The 20211-nt window shown below is 44.3% G+C and overlaps 1 protein-coding gene across 9 annotated transcripts in view; it reads left to right on the top strand.

Moving 5' to 3' along the window:
• LINGO1 (leucine rich repeat and Ig domain containing 1) overlaps nt 1-20211 on the top strand; it is a 3568664-nt gene that overhangs the window by 1200119 nt on the left and 2348334 nt on the right. The window lies entirely within an intron of this gene.

A 20211-nucleotide genomic window follows, 5' to 3' on the forward strand; every position in this document is an offset into this window, starting at 1 on the left:
ACCCTTGCGGGTGAGTAGTGCGCTATACAAGTATCAAATTTACATTTTTTACATTATGCTCAAAGGGATGAAATATGTTTGGACTGCTTTAGCACCTGGGTATCCTCAGGGTTGCAATGCTAGACATTGTAGCTTATACCCTTGTATGTACAGATCTTACGAGGGAAGGCATCACTGATATCCCTCCGTTACAGCGATTGCCACAGTGCACATTTGAATATTACGCCTCCACAGTACATATTGCATGCAAGCTACAGCTGTTCCACAGAGTGCACAACCGGGATCAAAGCAGTGGTGGAGGCGCACGTCTGAATGTCTTACAGCCAGTCCCACAACAGCTACAACACCACAATCCCATGTATCTGTATATTTCATAAAACTTGTCATGACTCAATGGAGAGAAGAAGGGATCACCATGTGTCCACACAGTGTTTCATTTTATAAGATGTTTGCCTGACTTTTCAACTTGAAAGAAGTGGAATCAGCTGCTATATACTGGTGAACACTTCAGCACTTATTAATAAGTGTCTGACAGAATCAATCTTTGGTGAAATTTAAGGGTTCCAAGACTCAGAAACACTGCTACTGGGGACAGAAGCTACCTCGAGGCCACCATAGTCAGAATGACACCGGTGTCAGCCTCAACCGGTACATTCCGATACATTCCCTCATTTTCCTTCCAGCCAGCAGCTGCTTAGCAAGCACATCACCCCAAAAGATTCAGGGTCAGCCAAACACCACTCCTGTCCTCCAAAAGCCAGCCCGTCTTCTCCCTGCCCTTTCCTGCCTTCCCACACTTGCAAATATGACAAGTCAGTGACTGCTAAGGGGCAAAAACACCCCTGAAGCCATTACAGCAAGCCTCCAGGGGCCAATGGGCTCAATCCTTCCTCTCCCACCTTCTAAAACATCCACTGCCAGGGCATCTCATGCTCAGACATGCATGGTAAATGACCCTCCGTGTCAAGAGTACTTCCTGATTATGCCTTTTAGGGCTGGGAATGGTCTCGGGCTAGAGCCCGTACCTCCAAGAAAAGGAAACTCACCATATGCCTCTCAAACCACGCACCTCCCTCTGTCCTCCACTCAAACCTAGATCAAGACCACACATGCACTCATATCGCACTTGCTTGGAAAACTTCCAGAATCTTGTCCACATCCTATTCCCAAGCATATATACCTGATCTTCCTCCTCATGCTCATCAATGTACCTTTGGCAGTTCTCCATGCCTCTCACATCAGATTCATCACCATACATCAAACTATGTGAACTCGTCATCATTTTCATTACATAAATGAGGCTCTTGTCCACAGCCACTAACATTCAATGTCCCCAGCCCCATAGGTTACAGTGACCGGAAGAAGACTAACCGTAGACTCACCCCCATTCAGAAGATCACAGGTATTGCATCTTAGTGAACCAGCAACACTCAAACCATTACAACTTCTCACCTTCTACCTCCCCTCTCTATATCCTTGCCTGCCACGTTGATTCTTATTTCCTGATCCAGCAGCAATTAATTCACCGGTGGGCGGAATTTGCGAAATTGACTTTCGCAAAATATTGCGAAATTGCACAAAATCTCCGCGAGCATGCGAAACTTTCGCGAAGATGCGGAGATTGCTTTTCCCGTCCGTTCGCGATGTGCTTTTGTGTGCTCGCGGGGAAATATATCTCCAACTTGCCCATGCGGTCGCTAATGGGCACGGCCATCTTGCTCGGGATGCTTATTTCCTCTTCGTGATCGCAATGACGTGTTCGCGATCTCAAACTCTCGCGGGATAGCGCGACCGGCTACCAACAATGCAACATCTTGTGGCGCGCGCGAACGGATAGGAAAACTCGTCGGCGAATGCAGGGACCCGGTAAGTCGCGATCGCACATGCGAAAATGTATTTTTAAAGCGCGAACAAGAAAAATACTTCCGTTTCGCGGCAGGTTGCGAAACATTGATATTTTTAGCGCTCTCCGCGGATCTGAAAATGTCAAAATATCGCAAATTCCGTGAACGGAATGAAATTTACCGCCCAGGCCTATGACCCCGGCCTCTATTAAATACACCTACCCGACATTACTTAAAACCTGAAATCTCCTTGAGGGTTCTCCCACCCCAAAAAATAAAGAATCCATCCTAAAATCTCCTCGGCATCCTAGCCATCAAGCTCATATTCAATCTAATGAATGCCCCTGACATATTTGGACTGGTTGGCAACCGTGCCAGCCTCTTCTGCCATCTTTATTCCACATCAATATGAGAAAAAAAAACATATCACTCATCCAAATGCTCCCTGTAGATTCTCTCCAAGAAGCAGTCATCAAGATGTCCAACTCACATAACCCTTCACTAGATGCATCATCAACTAATACTGCATCACCCTGAAAAAACATATATTTGAACATATTACTGAAATCAGGATCCTACAAATTCAAACTTATAGCACATGGTGGTAGTACCAATAGCACTCCGTGAACAAAAGCTCCATACAGAGACAAGAAATCGGGCTGACCATAGGCCCCCATGACCTTACCCAATTCAGAGCATTGCGGTTTGCATAGAGATTCCTCATCCATGCACTCAAGTTAACTGAAACCAGGGTACCATCCTGAAAATGACCAACAGAAGAACACTCACAAGCTCCGTGACAGCCTCCAACCAGACCCACCAATCCCCCAAACAGCAAACAAGTGTAGTGTGATCAATGACTCCTTCACTGAGAAAATAAAATTAGACCCACCAATGAAACATCAAACAAATGCTTCCTGTCCACTTATTTACACTCCGAAGGGACAGCCTTTTACCTCCCCTCACTCACCTAATTTCAGATCTCTCTCAAAACCATCACGTCTGAAGAGATTAATATATCATCAAACTTTTCAAAGTTCCTCCATGGATATGCAACACTTCCCACAGACAAAAAGACCACTGCTGAATAAACCCACCGCAGACAATCTCTCCAACTTACGCTTTATCGCCCAGGCACATTTTATTGGAACAGTCTTTGATAAAACAGTCATTGTTCAGCTGAAGATTTCAGTAAAAGTAATATTTTATAGGGCAACCACCTCAGATTCAGACACTAATGCATCACTGGAACCCTTCTGGTAGTTGTCAATGGCCTCTTAACTACCGAGAGGAAGGAGCTGCTTCTTCTTCCTGATGCTGTTGTCACCCAGGCTCAATACAGTCATTAAAACTGTCAACAAGCAAGCGGTGATTCACAACCTGGGAGCATGATCGGCCTTCCACATGGACAGAGCCTGGGACAGAGGGAAGGGTATGGATGGCGGCAGATAGGTATGTATTGCTAATGATAGAGTAAAAGAGAAAGTGACAGAACCATTGCAAAAGATAAGGTGATATAGGGGCATATTATCAAGACTGGCGATACAATTATCGCCGCTTTAGTGGCAGAAAACTGCCGCTAAGACGGCGATAATGGGCTTGATAATATGCTCTATGGAATTCCAATTGAAGCCCATGTTAAACGTCCTTCACATCTAACATGGGCTTCTATTGGAATTCCATAGAGCATATTATCAAGCCCATTATCGCCGTTTTAGCGGCAGGTTTCTGCCGCTAAAGCGGCGATAATTTTATCGCCTGGCTTGATAATTTTATCGCCTGGCTTGATAATATGCCCCATAGAGCGGTATGACCATGAGATAGTTAAAGGGTGAGATTGATAAATATAGATGAATGAATTTGCTGTGGTCAGCTCTCCTGCAGAGTGCTGTAGGTCCTTGCTCCAAAGCCATGGGTAGAGTATGTGCTCATACTTACAGTGCGATGGAGCCACTGGTTATATGGAGACTGGCCAAAGTTCAGGTCCTGTTTGTAAGCCCTGTAATCCCCTGGGTAGCAGGAATGAGTAGCAGAGGAGCACCCTCCAGCTAGGTGAGAGGTTCTAATCCAGAGCAGAATACAGGGTTAGTCGAAGAAAGTTTCAAAATCTGCAGTGACTGGGCTATACTTGGTTTGTTGCATGTATTTTTCTGTGTGCTTGTTTGTGCATGTATGTACAAGCATGGATGCCTGTAATCTCATAGTTTGATCTCTCTTAATGATTATATATGGAACTTCCATGAAGGCAGATACAAAGGCTGTAAACAACCTAGACTAGGGCAGCCAGGCACACCCTGTGCCTCTGACATTGAGATCATGCCATGCCAGCTCACAACAACTTCCATCAGTTGACAGTGCACTATAATTCAGAGAACTCCCCAGCCTTTTGGGAATGTGGTCTTGTGTATCTCCTTCTTGGTCGCACAGATGCTCAAATGCAGGGTTATATCATGTTCATCCATGTTTATGTATTTATAAACAGTTTGTAACAATAGTGTGTCAGTGAGCAAGCACAATAGAAATTAACAATTATCTTAATGCTTGCATATACTACCGTCTGCCTCAGATTCACATTACCAGACCTGGCAAGCGGAAAGATTGTTTATATCCTACCTGCCACTGTTCAATATAGGATCTAGATTTGGCATAGTATGTTTGTGAGAGCCCTCCACCATGCCAGACCTGCCTAGATCAACCACAGCCCCACCTTCTACCAACCGACCAGACAACTCAGATCTGCCTCCCTCGCTCATGTCCCCCACATCCAGCGAAGCCACAGTGGAAGTTGATTGTTCTCCTACCTTACCACCAAGTCCTTGAACGACCTTCAACTCCACCATTGAACCTCGTCTTCAGTCAGTTGATGGAGATCCACGCCTCCACGCGCACCTGAGGATTCCCGGTTCCTGACTCCTCCCTTCCTCCTCGAGGCAGTGCAGGTTTCAGCGGCGGCTGATGGCGGACGGCGGCTGGCGTTCTCGAGTGGATCGCTGGGTTTGTGTCTGAGGCACGAAGGCGGGAAGCAGTGCGGCGCTTTCAGCTTGAAGGAAGTAGCTTCTTCTATCATTGTGCTCCGGGCGCTTTCGGTATTCTTTCAGCCCTGTGCCTCGCATCGCTGCTCATGCCTGAGGGTCTGTGGATGCGGCAGTAGCGGTAAGAGCAAGCTGGGCTGTAAGCGGCAGTGGCGTACCGGAAAGTACTAAGAATGCCTTTCTCAGCCGCTACGGATCAGCTTTTCTATTAAGTTTGCATTCACAGCAGCATGGCACAGGCGAAGTTCAAGCTGTCGGCTTACCTGAGGTCCTGAGATTACATATGAACAATACCTGGTGACGAGGATTAAGGCTTTTTTCAGTTTTACCGAACGCTGAACGTTGGACGCTCAGAGACTTTGAGGTATCTGAGGCTCATAATTTAAGAGAGTCATTATCAATATCTGTCATTTTTTTTTTCTTTTTTCTTTTTTCAAGATGGGGAAATTATTGAATACCCGTAAGGCGAAGGCTTCGCGTATCCAGGCTAAAGAAGCGCGGAACGCCGCCAAATTATTAAATAAGGGGGCCTTTGGCGATGGTAAGGCAAAGGAGAAAAGTGATAGTGCGGGAAGTTCGGAAGAGCTGGAGGAATCTATCCGTGAGACCCCGTCTCCAGTCTTGAAGGCCTCTCATTGCGCAGAAAAGGAGCGTTCCTCGCCCATCAAGGATTGGTCATCTACGCAGGCCAGCCCAGTGGAGGTGCTTAAGGGTACTAAATCATTTCCTCTCTTTGATAAGAAAAGTGCTGCACCTTGCCAAAGGAACTCCGCCCAAGTTTCTCCTTCCCTTTCTTCTTCAATTATTCACCCTCCCAATTTTTTGCTTAAATCTAACACAGGGGCATCTTCTACACCATCTATGCCTTCTACGCCTTCGCCTAAAGATAACCCCTTAGTACACTCCTTAACAACTACGGAGGATGTATTGACTTTGGGAGGGATAGTCACAGTGACATCACCTATTGACAAGTCTTTAATTTCCCCCGCTAAATCTGTCTCTAATGTGAGTCACCTCAGTCCTTTGCTTCATTTAGATACTGAGACCGTTGGGGAGATTAAGATGTCAGTCAAGGATATGCTAAATTTAATCCTCGACGAGGTCCGAGAGCTGAAGAGGTTTCAGAAATCCGAGCTTGCCTTAATCCATCAACGCCTCGACAAAATGGAGGATCTTTTCTCCACATTCCCTGTTCGACTCCAAGAAGCTGAAACCCGCATCTCTAATCTGGAGGATCAAATGATCAAGGTCAAAGAGGATGCAAATCAGCTCTCCCTCACTTCACGTGCACTTGAATATAAATTGGACGATTTAGAGAATTATAATCGTCGATCTAACCTACGCATAGTGGGGGTTCCCGAGGGTCTTGAAGGGGCCAGCACGCTGCAGTGGGTCACCTCTTTTTTAAAATCTAAAGTGATTCCCAACCACAAGGGTGACCTGACTATTACGCGAGCACATCGCGCTCCCGCTCAACCTTTCCCAAATTCTTCTCTCCCTCGAACAATTCTATTAAATTTTTCTGACACACGGATTAAGGAAACTATTCTCTCAACGGCAATTCAGAAAAGACAATTTTTCGTCAATGAAACTGTGAAATGTCGTATTTTTTCAGACATGTCTGCGTCTGCTGCTCGGAGAAGAAAAGAGTTTGTCCAGATGCTACAATTATTTAAAGCTAAAGAAGCTCAAGCCACAATAGCGCAACAATCCAAGCTTAAAGTCTTAGTGAAAGGCAAATTCTTTATGTTATCTGATATTGCAGCAGCACAGGACTTGCTTCGGGACATTTCCAACTCTTCATGAGGTTAAATTTGGAAAATTTATGGACTTTTTCTTCTGTGTTTTTTGCTTCAAGATATAGGTTGATAGATGTGACAGATGCGCTAAGTTGGGAAAGCTTCCCTTTTTTTTTCTTTTTTTCTGCTGGAGGGTCTGAGTGGGGGGGGGGAGGAACAGTTGAGCAAGGTGGAGTGCGGAATCCAACGGGCCCAGGGGGTGCAACATGTCACCCTAATGGCAGGGGGTAGGATCCGATGGTCAGCGTGGGTTGGGGAATCTCGGCCATTGGTGGGGTCGGGGGGGAGGGGTCACGGGGGGGGTGGGGGTGGTGCTGGGGTTGTCTGGGGAGTGGGTGGCGGTGGGTGCGTTGAAACAAAAAGGAAATTGATGGTGTCTGATTATTTTTACTTAATATTCTATTTCTCAGCATGTAATCATTGTATTCATTGTCTTCATGGGGCACGGAGTGGCTTGGTGATAATTTTCTTTAGTCAATTTAATTCTGATCTCAATGTCTAACAAGGAGAGTTTGAAGTTGCTTTCTCTTAATGTCAATGGCTTAAACAATATTAAGAAAAAGCGCGCTATGGAAGTTTGGTTAAAGGCTGAAAATCCTTCTGTTATTTTGTTACAGGAGACTCATATTCCCTCTTCCAAGCTAGATGGGTTTTCAATGCTCAAATCTTGGGCTTCGTTTCGGTGTTTCGCATCATGCGACGCATCTCAGCGAGGGGTGGCAATATTCTTGAATAAGAACTTATGTGCTGATATTATTCAATCAGAACAGGGTGGCTCAGGACGTTGGTGCTGGGTCTCATGTAGAGTTAAAACCAGGCAGAGACCTTTTATCTTTGTATGTTGTTATGGGCCTCTAACAGACGATGCTAGTTTGTATGAAGACCTGTTTCAATCTCTATTAATGGTGTCAGGAGATATTGTGATTGGGGGGGATTTTAATGTGCTAATGGATCCGCATTTGGATACATCATCTCAATCATCCAAACAACTTAAACCGAAAGTTTATCAAACCATTTCACATTATATCAATCTATTCGATCTTTCTGATCACTGGCGGGTAGATAACCCCTCTAAAAGAGATTATACTTGCTGGTCGGGTAGATTCAAATCCTCATCCCGTATTGATTTTATTTTAGCTTCACGTAGCCTTAAGCTCGGCTTTTTCAATACGGTGTTTAACGTATTCTCCGACCATGCTATGCTTATTAGGGAATTCATTTTTGGTGAAATCAAAAGATCCCCCAAAAGATGGGTCCTCAATAGAGCTCATCTTAATGATGATAAATGGGTCTCTGAATTAAAAAACAAGATCAAAGACTTTATAACTCTTAACATGGGCACTGCCCCCATAAGTATTATTTGGGATGCCCTAAAGGCCTTTATTCGCGGTATCATCATAGGGAAAGATGCGGCCACTTTAACTGCATCTAGGGCTGAAATTAAACTATTGGAATCCCGCATACATACACTTAGCGTTCAAAGGCAACAAAATCCCTCACGATTGGTTAAAGAACAATTAAATGAAGCTAAACAAAAATACACCACTTTTTTATATGAGCAGGGAGAGGCATTTTTTCGTACCCAATATCAGAAAATATATGAAGAAAGTAACTTCACTGGGAGATTCTTGGCCTGGCAGGCCAAGGAACAAGCAGCATCTAATCTAATTCGGGAGTTAAAATGTCCGGCTTCGCATCAAACTACAACTGATCCAGATAAGATAGGTGCGATAATGCATTGTCATTATCAAAATATATACTCTCATCAGCTTAAAATTAACCAGTCTAAATTAAACTCCTTCTTACGGCAGGCTGTGATCCCTTTTCTTTCCCACTCCGAAGAATTATCCATGGCAGATGGATTTTCTTTGGAAGAGATAGAGGCGGTGGTGAAAGATCTTCCATCAGGGAAAGCCGCTGGTCCGGATGGACTACCCGCAGAGTTTTTTAAGGTTTTCTTTCCCTCTTTTTCAAATTTGTTTCTACTTTTGCTTAACTCTATGTTGGCTGGAGCCTCAATTCCCGACTCTTTTCGCGAGGGCACTGTGGTCAGTTTTTTGAAGAAGGGGAAAGATGCTACTGATCCTAATTCATATCGTCCCATTACTCTTTTAAATTCGGATTACAAGATCGTCACTAAATTATTGGCTATTCGATTTAACCGAATTTCTTCGGATCTGATTCATAAAGACCAAAACGGTTTTATTACCGGTAGACAGCTCATGACTAATACTCATTATCTGGCAGAAGCTTTGGATTACTTCGAGACACGGCGGATCCCTGCACTTATTTTGTTATTTGACGCGGAAAAAGCTTTTGATTTGGTGGTTTGGGAGACACTTTTTATTATTTTGCACCATTTTCATATTCCATCTAACATTATTAACTTTATTCGTAATCTTTATTCGGGTGCTAAAGCTAATATTATTATTAACTCACATTCGGTTGGATCAGTTTCAGTTAATCGTGGAACCCGTCAGGGTTGTCCCTTATCACCCATTCTTTTTGCCTTTTTTATCGAACCCCTTGCAATAGCTATTCGGAAATCTGCAGAGATCTCACCCCCAATTCCATTTATGTCGAAGATCAAACTTTATGCTGACGACATCATGTTACTCATTAAGTCTGATTTGCAGTCTCAAGTTCAGGCATTTCAGATTTTCGAGCAATATGAGACTTTTGGGGGTTACCGGATCAATAAAAAAAAGACCGAAATACTGATTTGTGGCAATCACATCCCCGAATTATATCCGGATCTACGTGGCTGTATTAATAATAAACCTAAAAGATATTTGGGGGTGTTTTTCTCCTCTTCAGTTAAAGATCTTTTCGGTTTGAATTTTGCTCCCCTTCTTCAAAGGGTTCGCTCGATGCTAACTCGCTGGAATAAATTACCCCTATCAATACTGGGTAGAGTCGCCCTGATTAAAATGTCTATTTTACCATTATTTAATTTTCTGTTTGCAACAATTCCGTGTTTTCTCCCAGGCTAATTTTTTTCGAAAATTGAATCCATATTCTCAAGCTTTCTGTGGTCACATAAAAAGCCACGGATAGCGATGACTACTCTTTATGATGGTTTAGATAATGGTGGCCTCGCACTTCCAAACATTAGAGATTATTACAACGCCTATTTTGCTCAGTACCTGACTCGATTCAAGGTCCCTACTCCGAACCCTAATTATTATATTAGTTTTTTCTCTGATTTAATTTTTTCAGAGAGTCAAATATTCTCCCCTCTTCAAATACCTAAATCCCCAAAATTGGTTAGGTATAAAATAATAGCTTGGTTCTTCAGGAAGCGTTCGGCTATGATTAGTAGATACTCTCTCTCTCTTTTTAATACCTCCTCTTCGCTGACTAACTTACTCTCTTCAAGAGGGCAGGGGGTAAGCCCGCATTTAATGCGTTATTGGATTAAGGCCGGATTTAGCAAAGTGGGCGATTTTTTACATTATTCCAGGTGGTTAACTCCGCCCGAGATGCGTTTACTACTTTCAGGAAATTTTTTGCTAGCCGGGTCTTATAATATAATTTATAAACTTTTGCAGCAGTTTGCTCCCACCTCCTTTACTCAGATTTCCCCTTTAAACAACGATCTTTTTTTCAACAGTACTTTAATAAGGAAACCTGGTGAGTGGAAACGTTATCTTGCCCTGATTAAACAAGACGATCTAGGATCCAAAGCAGTTAAAAAATGGTGGGAACATGAGAAACATGTTTTATCTTTAACGACGTGGCGGACTATTAATAAATTAAATTTTTCCACATTAAGGGGAGCCAATTGGCGTAGAATGATATTTTTTGGTAAATGGCTCCTCTATTACACCCCGGCGGTGATTGCCAAAATGTTTAGTAATTATATACCGATTTGCTTTCGTTGTCAAAGTTTCGCCCCTGCTAACTGGACACACGTCATAGTTGAATGTGGTATTGTCAAAGAGTTCTGGGTAGACATTTTTGCTTTTTTATGTTTTACTTTTCATATCCAGATATCTTTAAATTCTAATTTGATGCTTTACGGCTTTGATCAGAATCTTAATCTTTCTCTCTCACTCGCTAAACTCTTATTCATTTGCATGGCAGTGGCCAGATCATTGCTACTTCAGAATTGGCGATCTACTCTGACACCATCTTTTCATGAATGGCTACGTAAAATGCGAAGAGTCAAGATTAGTGAGCGTAACTACGCGGCAAGGATTGGAGGGGGGAGAAAATTCGAAAAAATATGGGGAAACTTTTTTTGACTCTCTTTTTATCAATGTTATGTTAAAATAGTTTTTGTTATTTGAGATGGATATTGGTTCATTGTATCTGAGATGTTTTGGTTTCCGTAATTTTATATTTTCTGTTTTGAACTTTAATGTGGTATGACACCTTTCAGTTTCAATAAAAAAAAAAAAATAAATAAAAAAAAAAGAACCTCGTCTTCAGTCACTGATTTCACGAAAGGACTCGAGGCTTGGCTCTTCGACTGAGGCGCTTCATATCCTAGCACCTGGATACTCCCCGGGGGTGATAAGCCTCACTTTATATATACTACTTGATTGATTGAGAGCAATCTGCTAGGAAAATGTTTTTCATGTTCATAAAGCTTGTCTTTTAATGCTAGCATCAAATCATGCTTATAAGAAAAAACATTATATCCAAAGGACCAATTCCAGATGTAATAGCCATATAAATGAGTGTATCTGATGCCTTGTGAGGATTTTACTACACACAATGTGCATGTAGAATGGGATAATACTCTGCACAGCCCTCTTATTCTGCATAGATTTGAGTTACAAGTGTACACACGTATTATTAGTGGTGACTAGCAGTGGGATAGCCACAAAACCTTGAGAATTGTATTGTGATGTACAACAGGGCACCAGTTGAGTCTCCATTTTAGGTTCAAATTTTAGCTTGATATCGTTATCTGATGGTGACTTTTTACATGCTTTACACTTACATAAAAATTGTTACACTTGGCATCTTTGGCGTGGTTTCCCCAGACCTTTTGCCTCTACCTCCTGTATTTTTGATGCTGTGCTGGATTATGTTTTTGCTGGCTTAGATGCTACGGGCACTTTCCCACTGCTGATCAGTGTCAAAGCGCAAGTGCTCCCTGTGTTAATTGTTGCAATTGGTTCTCCCTGATTGGCATATTTGATTACTTGTAAGTCCCCAGTAAAGTGCTCTGAAGTGTGCCAGGGCCTGCAAATCAAATGCTACTAGTGGGCCTGCAGCACTTATTGTGCCAATGACATGAATAGCTCAGCAAAGGAAACTCAGGCCTGCCACAGCAGTGCTTGTGCACAATTGTTAACTGCCATGTTGACTTGGTGAGTACACCCACTTGCCAGGCTCTAACCTTCCCTTTTCTTACAAGTAAGGCACCCCTATAGGAGGCCCAAGGTACCCCCCTGGGCAGGGTGCAGTGTATGTGAAAGGTAAGACATGTATTGGGCTGTGTGACATGTCCTGATAGTGAAATACTGCCCATATCGTTATTCACCATTGAAAGGTCATATTGCCCCATAGGACAGAATGGGAGTTTATTTATAACATCTTATAAATATAACATCCCATTGGAACAAGGTAGAGAAATAAAGTTTAGGCTCTCTGAACTCAGAATTTAATGACACATCTTTTAGAAAAGATGGTTTTTAAATTGTGTGTTTAAAAATGCCACTTTTAGAAATGAGGCATTTTCTTGTTTAACCATTCTGTGTGCCTTTGCCTGTTAATGTATTGACTGTCTGGTGTTGAGTGACAGTGGCTGGGGAATGTGCATTCACTGTAGACAGCCACGGGGCTGGGATTTGAGGTGTGCCTGGCCCTTCCTGAATGACTCAGAGCTGGGTTGAATAGACCCTGGCTGAATTTAGTGTAGTAGGAGGAGATTTCCTTGCACCTGAATAAATGTAAATGTAAATATAAATGTAGTGCATTTATATAGCGCTCCACACACCCCCGAAAGGGTCTCTCAGGCGCTGTGCACATACCGCTGTGGAACCCTTCCTGGCCATTCCCTGTGAAGTGCCCACTCCTGGGCACCCCCAAGGTGAAGCCAGGCATCCTAGCGCTTTTGGGGCCGTTGTGGAGATTAAGCAAGCTATTGCCCAGAGTTGCAGAGTGGGACCCATGATTAGAATAGGCACCGAGGCGAGAATTATCGGGTCCAGGGAAATTGAGCCCAAAACCCGCTGAGGCGGGAATTGAACCCTGGTCCGGGCCAGACATCTGCATCAGGGTCTGCCGCTCTAACCATTGAGCCACACTTCTCCATAGGGCCTAACTCACTTGCACAATGCTGTCTCCACCCCCTGTGGTCATACTGCAGCAGTGAAGACATAACTGGTTTGGAATGGGCTCAGAGACCATTGAACAAAGAGAACAAAGACATTTTGGGGTATAGGTATTAGACCAAAACCCCTGAGCTTTAGACTATTTCTGGAATCAAGAGGAACCTTTGCCAAGTAGAAGAGCTGGAGAAACTGAGGAGAAGTACTGGCCCTTTGCTGTGTGTCTGGGGTTGGCCCTGCAGTAGCTGAGTTCTGACCTGCCGGGAGGTGCCTGTGACTGTCTTGGGCCTCTGGAGGGTGTTTCTGCTGTTGGGAGCTGGAAAAGCAACATAACTACTAGAAAATTGATGCATCGCTTTTCTTGTGTCAGTTTTTCCGATGCAGCACCTCACTGTGAGAAGAATCTCCATGCATCACTGTGCTGCTGCCAAAACCTGCGCAGCACCTGTCGCCACTGCAAGAACCAATGCATCGAGGGGTCACGGCTGAAGAAACTGACCTAATGCCGCTGGACGCTGCCACATCGATCACTTACGCACCCCAGATTTCCACGCATCTTACCTGTGCGGCAAGGTTTCCCGACGGATCAGAAGCGGATCAGAGTCACCTCAAAATCGACACATCGCTTTCCCCCTACAGACCAGACCCAACGCACCACTCTCTAGTGTGCAGCAAAACTGTTGCATCCCATCCCCAAGGTCTCAGGAAACAACACATCTCTTTGTTTTTCTATACCTGCCATTGGTGTGGCTGTTTGGCCTTGTGAATTATGTCGCAACTACAGGTACTTTGAGATAAATCACGCATCCATAGTTTTCTATGGACCAAGTTGCCTAAAACCTTTTTAAAGTCATTTTATTAATACTTGTATGTTGGATTTTTGTCGTTTTGGTCTTGTTGAGTTTAGATAAAGATACTTTATTTTTCTAAACTGGTGTGGTGTCCATTTGTGGTGTTAAAGTGTGTATCTCCCATACCTGACTAGAAGCAAGGGTCCCTATTTGGACAAAGGTACCTACCTCTGCCAACTAGAGACCCCCATTTCTATCAAAAATATATTGAAGAATTATTATATATGCAGTTGATTTCTTAGCAAGCATTATTGCCCTGTTATTCATACACTCTGTCTAAGGCTAAGGCACATAGAATGTGATTCCCTTGTATTTGCTTGTACAGTTGGAGACAGCTCTAACTGCTCCAAACCAACCATTGCATCAGCTGTGCACCTTTGACACAGTGCAATTGGAGCAGTGCTTTTATTATATTAACATCCTCTGCATTACATTTGGTAGAGTAGCACTTCTGCTTGGATTGTTCTAGAATGCTGTACACTATGACTGAGATGCAGTCCTACTGACTCCAACCTCTATTATCCAAATGACAATAGCCTGTTCTACACAGGACAGCTTCCTGCCACATCATACTCGGGTATGTGGGTTAGGCCTTCCCAAGTGATGTGGCAGAGGGTACTACAATTATGCTCTATTTAGTATTGGTAGTATTTGGTAGGAATGTGAAATGAAGAGGTAAGCATCCCAGAAGTTGGTAATGGTCCATGGTAAATGGATAGATACAAGATGCTCAGTTGTCCTCAGAAATTGGAAACCCCTTACCCATTAAAGCAAGAGTCATAGAGAGTTAAAGGACAAGGCTGGGTAAGTTTATATTGTGTAATCTTGCATTACAAATTGATTTGTGGATTCAGTTGTCTTGACTTGTGCGAAAGAATTTTTATTCTTTGTAGATAAACAAGGTTCCGGGATGTGAACCAAGATGTGTTAGAAACAGCGAATGCGTGTTTTGCACAATTCAAGACAACTGAATCACAAATTTATTTGTACCACAAGATAACCCAATGTACACTTACTCAGCCTTGTCCTTTAGCTGTCTATTAGTGTTAGGTGGGAGTATAATTACATAGCTATGTTATGATGGTTGAGCTGTTGAACATTTTCACCATTCTTGTAATGTTGGTTACAGTGCTTTATTTCTTCTGCCTAATAATTGCAGCACACTCTTTCTTTACAAGAATACAATGGTTTCAACAAATTTTGAAAAGCCAATTTGTGTTTACCTTGGGCATGCAAAAGTAAACAATGAAAGGTTAGATCTGTGGCAACGATTTCCTTGGGGAATACATTGTGGGTATGTTTGAGGTTGCAGATAGCATCTGGTAAGGTTAGGGGTTCAGACGGGGCACTTTGAGTTAGCTAGGAACCTGGCCAACATTTCCTAATGATATGTGTGAACCAAGTTCCTGCATTTTGAAGTTTATGTTGTACAGATACAGAGTCCTATGTAATTCGTAATAACACCGGTTCACGCTAGATGCCTCACTCTGGCTTAGCTCAAGGTCCTTTATCATGGACTCTTGAGCCGAAAATAACGGAACTTTCATGTGGCTTCTGCTCGCCACCCAATCACTAACCTCATGTGCCAAGAATTGAAAAATAAAGCATTAATCCTTAATCCTTGATTTAAAACCAAAGAGCAAAAGAGATAACAATCTAGAGGTCAAATTGCACAATGTGAAAAAAGAAGACCTGCCATCAGTCCCAACTTTTTCGCTTGACCAGATTGTGTGAGCCTAGGATATTAATTTATTGCACAGAGCCTCCGTTTTCTTCATTGTCACTTATTAGGGCACCTCCAAACACATGAGTTCAGGATGTGCAATATACAAGTCCTCTTCCGTTTTGTTTAATACACTATAATATCATTCCATCTATAATCATATAGGTTATGCATCACAACTGGCTTGCTTATTAGTACATTGTTGGCACTCCCTTTGGGGAAGGGTGCCAGCAATGTTTCTAAATTCATGTTTTAAAGCTATCCATTTAAAAAAGTCCCTCTCAATTCAGTGACAAAAATCTGATGTACTAAGGTGAAACATTTTTCATGTTAAAGAAATATATTTTTTTTGAATTTCAGAGAGACTTTGGAGGAGACTGGTTCTGCATATACTATATCAAAAAGAGATATAGTGTGCAAAGAGTCCAGTGAGTCCCAAAGGTATAGCAGAGGATAAAGTAGATAATACCTTACACTCAATTAGTGGTAGCTGGGCTGAGCAGTTAGGCTTATCAGAGGGCTGTGCTGAGCATTTATTGTACACACTAAGGCAAGAAATGATACCACGCACTCAAAGACTGAATCCAGACCAATTATTTGTAAAAAAAGATTTTTCTTTATTATTTTATTTCTAGAACCAAGTGAAATTCTATTGCAGGTAAGTAAACAGTTTCGAGAATAGCAGTAATACTGCTCTAGATATAGGAGGAATAGTTTTGCAAGTAGGTAAATAATGCTTTACAGTGAATTAAATACTTTGGGATTTTCAGTCAAATGCAGTAGACTTTACAATTGTAAAGCTAGACAGTTATCTGCAATAGGAGAAACACAATGCAATCCTATGGAAGGAAACTGAGGTCTGAGGTAAGAGGTTAGCACGCATCTTACAACCCTCAGTCTTCAGGGGCTTTGACCAACACTGGTCAAGGTTCAGTTTCAGATAGGTACTGCATCACCACGGGCACTGGGGCGGCCGGGTGCAGACGTCACTGAGCCCATTGTTAGCCTGTGGCGTCCAGGGGCACCTCTTACAGGCACGGATTAACAGGTAAGTACCTGTGGTTATAGGGCAAGGCCCCAGTGGTTGAAGCATGCTCAAGGGGTCCACGAAGGCAGCACCAAGACTACACCACCAGTTGCACAGGGCAGGGCGGCCGGGTGCAGGGTGCAAATCAGCGCAGGGAGCGCAATGCTTTTCCATGGAAGTTGTCGGTTTCCCAAAGAGGTTGCAGGCTCGGACCAGGAGGCGGGCCGAAGGCAACTAATGGCTGGGCAGGTAAGTTGGGTAGCTGGGGGACACCTGGGCACTGTCGGCTGGGCATCCCAAAATCAGGGGTTGGAGGATGCAGAGGTGCCTTTTGGTGTTGAATTTTCTTAGCTGGGTCCAGTCACGATCAGGGAGGCCATTCTTGAAGAGGCTGCAGGCGACATTGTGGAGTCCTGAAGGGGTCAGCCACTGATGTAGATGAGGTAAGGAGCTCTGGAGAGACTTCACAGGACAGGTGAATCAGACTCGGGCTGTGGGTATTGGGTGCAGAGTGGTGCAAGTGTCACGGATCTGCCTGGATCCGGTGTCCTTGGGGTTGTTTCTTTCTGGACAAATGCGGTGTCCGCGGGAGAAAAGAGTCTTTGTCAAAGGCTCAGGTCTCTGGGGTTCTTGGAGGTTGCTGGCTGGAGGACACACCTGTTTCTGCAAGCAGAGTCCTTGAAGTGGGAAACAGGCCGGTAGGGCTGGGGCCAAGTCAATTGTTATCTTCCTTCATCACTGCTACACAGCTCTTTAGCCCTTCTTATTCTTAGGTCATCGTAATATGAGGAGCTGGGTTCATGGGAGCCCTTAGATACTAAATTGAAGGGCGTTACTGAGGTTGGATGGCAGTAGCCAATGGATACTGTCCCCTACTGTGCCTACACCCTTTAGGTACCCCCTTCCTATGAGGAGAGGGACGCATCCCTATTCCTATTGGGCCAAATTCTCCAAACCAAGATGGAGAATTTTGAGGAGATGGTTTCACCTCAGCTCCTGGCCACCCTCGGGGTGTGGTAGGCCAAGGTGGACACTCATACTCTGCTCATTAATTTTCACGCCTGTCCTGCTGCCAAAAAGTGAGTCTGGAACAGGGGGGCAGGCATCTCCACTAATTGAAGCTGCCCAAATCAGCATAACACTAGGTGAGAGCCTTTGAAGCTCACCGCCAAGTGCTGCTGCTCCTGCAAGAGGGAGGTGTGAAGTACCTCCACCCAGAGAAGGCTTTGTTTCTGACCTCCGAGTGCACTAAGGCTCTCATCCCATGAGGTCAGAAATCTGTCTAGTGGTGGCTGGCTGGCAGGGACTGGTCAGTTGATACATTAGAAGCTACTCCTGTTTCAGGGGACATCTCTAAGATGCCCTCTGAGTTCATTTTTTAATATAACTATCCCTGGCATCAGTGTGGGTTTAATATGCTGACAATTTTAATACCAAACTTCTCGGTCTTCAGTTAAACCATCATAGAGCTGTGGAGTTTGTGTTGACAAACTCCTAGCCCAGGTACTCAAAATAGCTTCACTGCACTTTCAGTGTCTAAGAATGGACTCAGACACTGTATGGGCATTTTGCTCATGCAGCTACGCCCTCACCTGTGGTATAGTACACCTTGCCTTAGGGCTGTAGGGCCTGCCGAAGGGTTGACTTACCTAGCCACAGGCAGTGGTGTGTAGGCATAGCACCCAGGAAGGTGTGCAATGTCAACTCTTTTAGTTTAGCTACACCACAACACATAGTGTGCAATGGTAGGGTGTATGTGTTTGGTGTATGGTTCATTTGGTTGGCACAATACATGCTGTGTCCCTAAGGGACCCTCTCTGGTCACAAGGCCCTTGATTCCACTGGTATCTTCTACAATGGACTTATAAGTGGGCCGGAGGTGTGACAATAGTGGGAACAATGGTACAGTTTTGGCAACAAATACAGGCCCTGGAAACCTGATTGGCAAGGGGCCCAGGGCACACTCAGTCAAAGTGCAGCATATATCAGGCAAAAAGCTAAGGGTTGACCATGCAAAAAGGGGCACTTTCCTACAGACTTGACTATATTTTACACAATGTTTTTGCATGATTTCCAAGCCAGATATTTTCATGGTTCGGTTCGTGCTCTTAGAACCAAGCCAGACCTTTGGGTGCTCTCTCCCTGTTCGTCCATTGTCTCTGCCTTCCTCTAGCCATGACAGAAGTGTTTTTAGCCATCTAATTTGACAGCATTCGCTAGGACATGAAACACTTTGTTAAATGAAAAATAAAAACAACTTATAGTGAAATTAATCAATGTGAGTTAAAACAAGGGTATCAGCCCTCACGGACACTCTTTAGGTGACCTGTGGACAGACTGTGCAAGCCCCACTCACTGGTATGACACAGGCCTCACACTCTCCGTTTTCTTTACACTCTTCACATATGAACAAGATGACTAAGGCACAGAAAGTAAAATTAAATGGTGGTGCCCACTGCACTTTTTCACTGCAGGTTGGCTGTTCGGCACCACCCTGCTACGGAGAAGCCCCTCCTCCTTCACCTGGAAGACAATATGCTGCTGGAAAGGGGGCCTGTTCAGTCACGCATCTTTCAGGTCAAGCTGAGGCTGAGCAGATGTTTCCACATGTAGTTTTCTGTGATATGGCAATGCACTTGCCCAGATAGATCAGTGGGTCCATCTAAAATCACAAAGTTTATAGGCCTCCTGCACTTCTGGATCAGCAGGGCTAAAAATTCACTATACCTAGGTGTATGTTGAATCACTAGTTAGATTTCAAATTCTACCTACAGATGGGCAGAGAGGTGTAGGTCACAAATTCATATCTGCATGGGACCACATTGAGCCGCAGTTAAAACGCGGTTCACTGTCTTGATCTAAGGCACTGTGGTATTTCCCTCGTGGTGAGCTTCCACCCTCCCTCTCTCTGTCGGACAAGTACTGTTCACGCAGTTAAGTTGAGCTGTTTTAGCTTTCTTTTATTACTATAAAGGTCCATATGTTAACACCACATAGGTAGATGGCTCCATAGACTGTCGCAGGATCTCCTTATCACTAGGTTCTCTCTGGCTGATTCTGTCACTTGGGCCTCTTCCGTGTACCCCAGTATCTTCTCACAGGTACTCGTGGGTTTAGGCACATAAAGGGAGGGATAAAAGAAAGAAAAGAAACCAGGCTTAGACTACGGTATAGTCTGGATATTGGTTAACATAGGGGGGGGAAGGTAGTGCCGACCGTCACCAGGGCCCTGTCGTCCGTGCTTAGGTGCCTAAGGTGAAGGGACAATGTGTGACTGTTCGTGGGTGCCCTTCATGCGTCCCCAAAGCCCCTTAAAGAACCCGGAATACCCGCTCGGCACTTGCCTGCTGCCACAACCCTCCGGGGCCGTGGTGATGGGGGACCCAGTCTCCTCACTTCTTGGGAGAGCCGCGATCTCAGGGGCAGTGCTCCACGAGCGGTCGTTCTCCTCCTCGCCGTTCGCTCTCCACTCTTCGTCCTTTTCAATCCTCCGTCCCCGTTCTCCGCTCTCCTCGCTGCTCGCGCTCCGCTCTTCCTCCTGATCACCGTTCGCTCTCCACTCTTCTTCCTGGTCACCGTTCGCTCTCCACTCTTCTTCCTGGTCACCGTTCGCTCTCCACTCTTCTTCCCCAAGGTCTTACGGTGGTT

Source organism: Triturus cristatus, chromosome 3_1 (assembly GCF_964204655.1).
Source record: "Triturus cristatus chromosome 3_1, aTriCri1.1, whole genome shotgun sequence".
NCBI classification, from domain to species: Eukaryota; Metazoa; Chordata; class Amphibia; order Caudata; family Salamandridae; genus Triturus; species Triturus cristatus.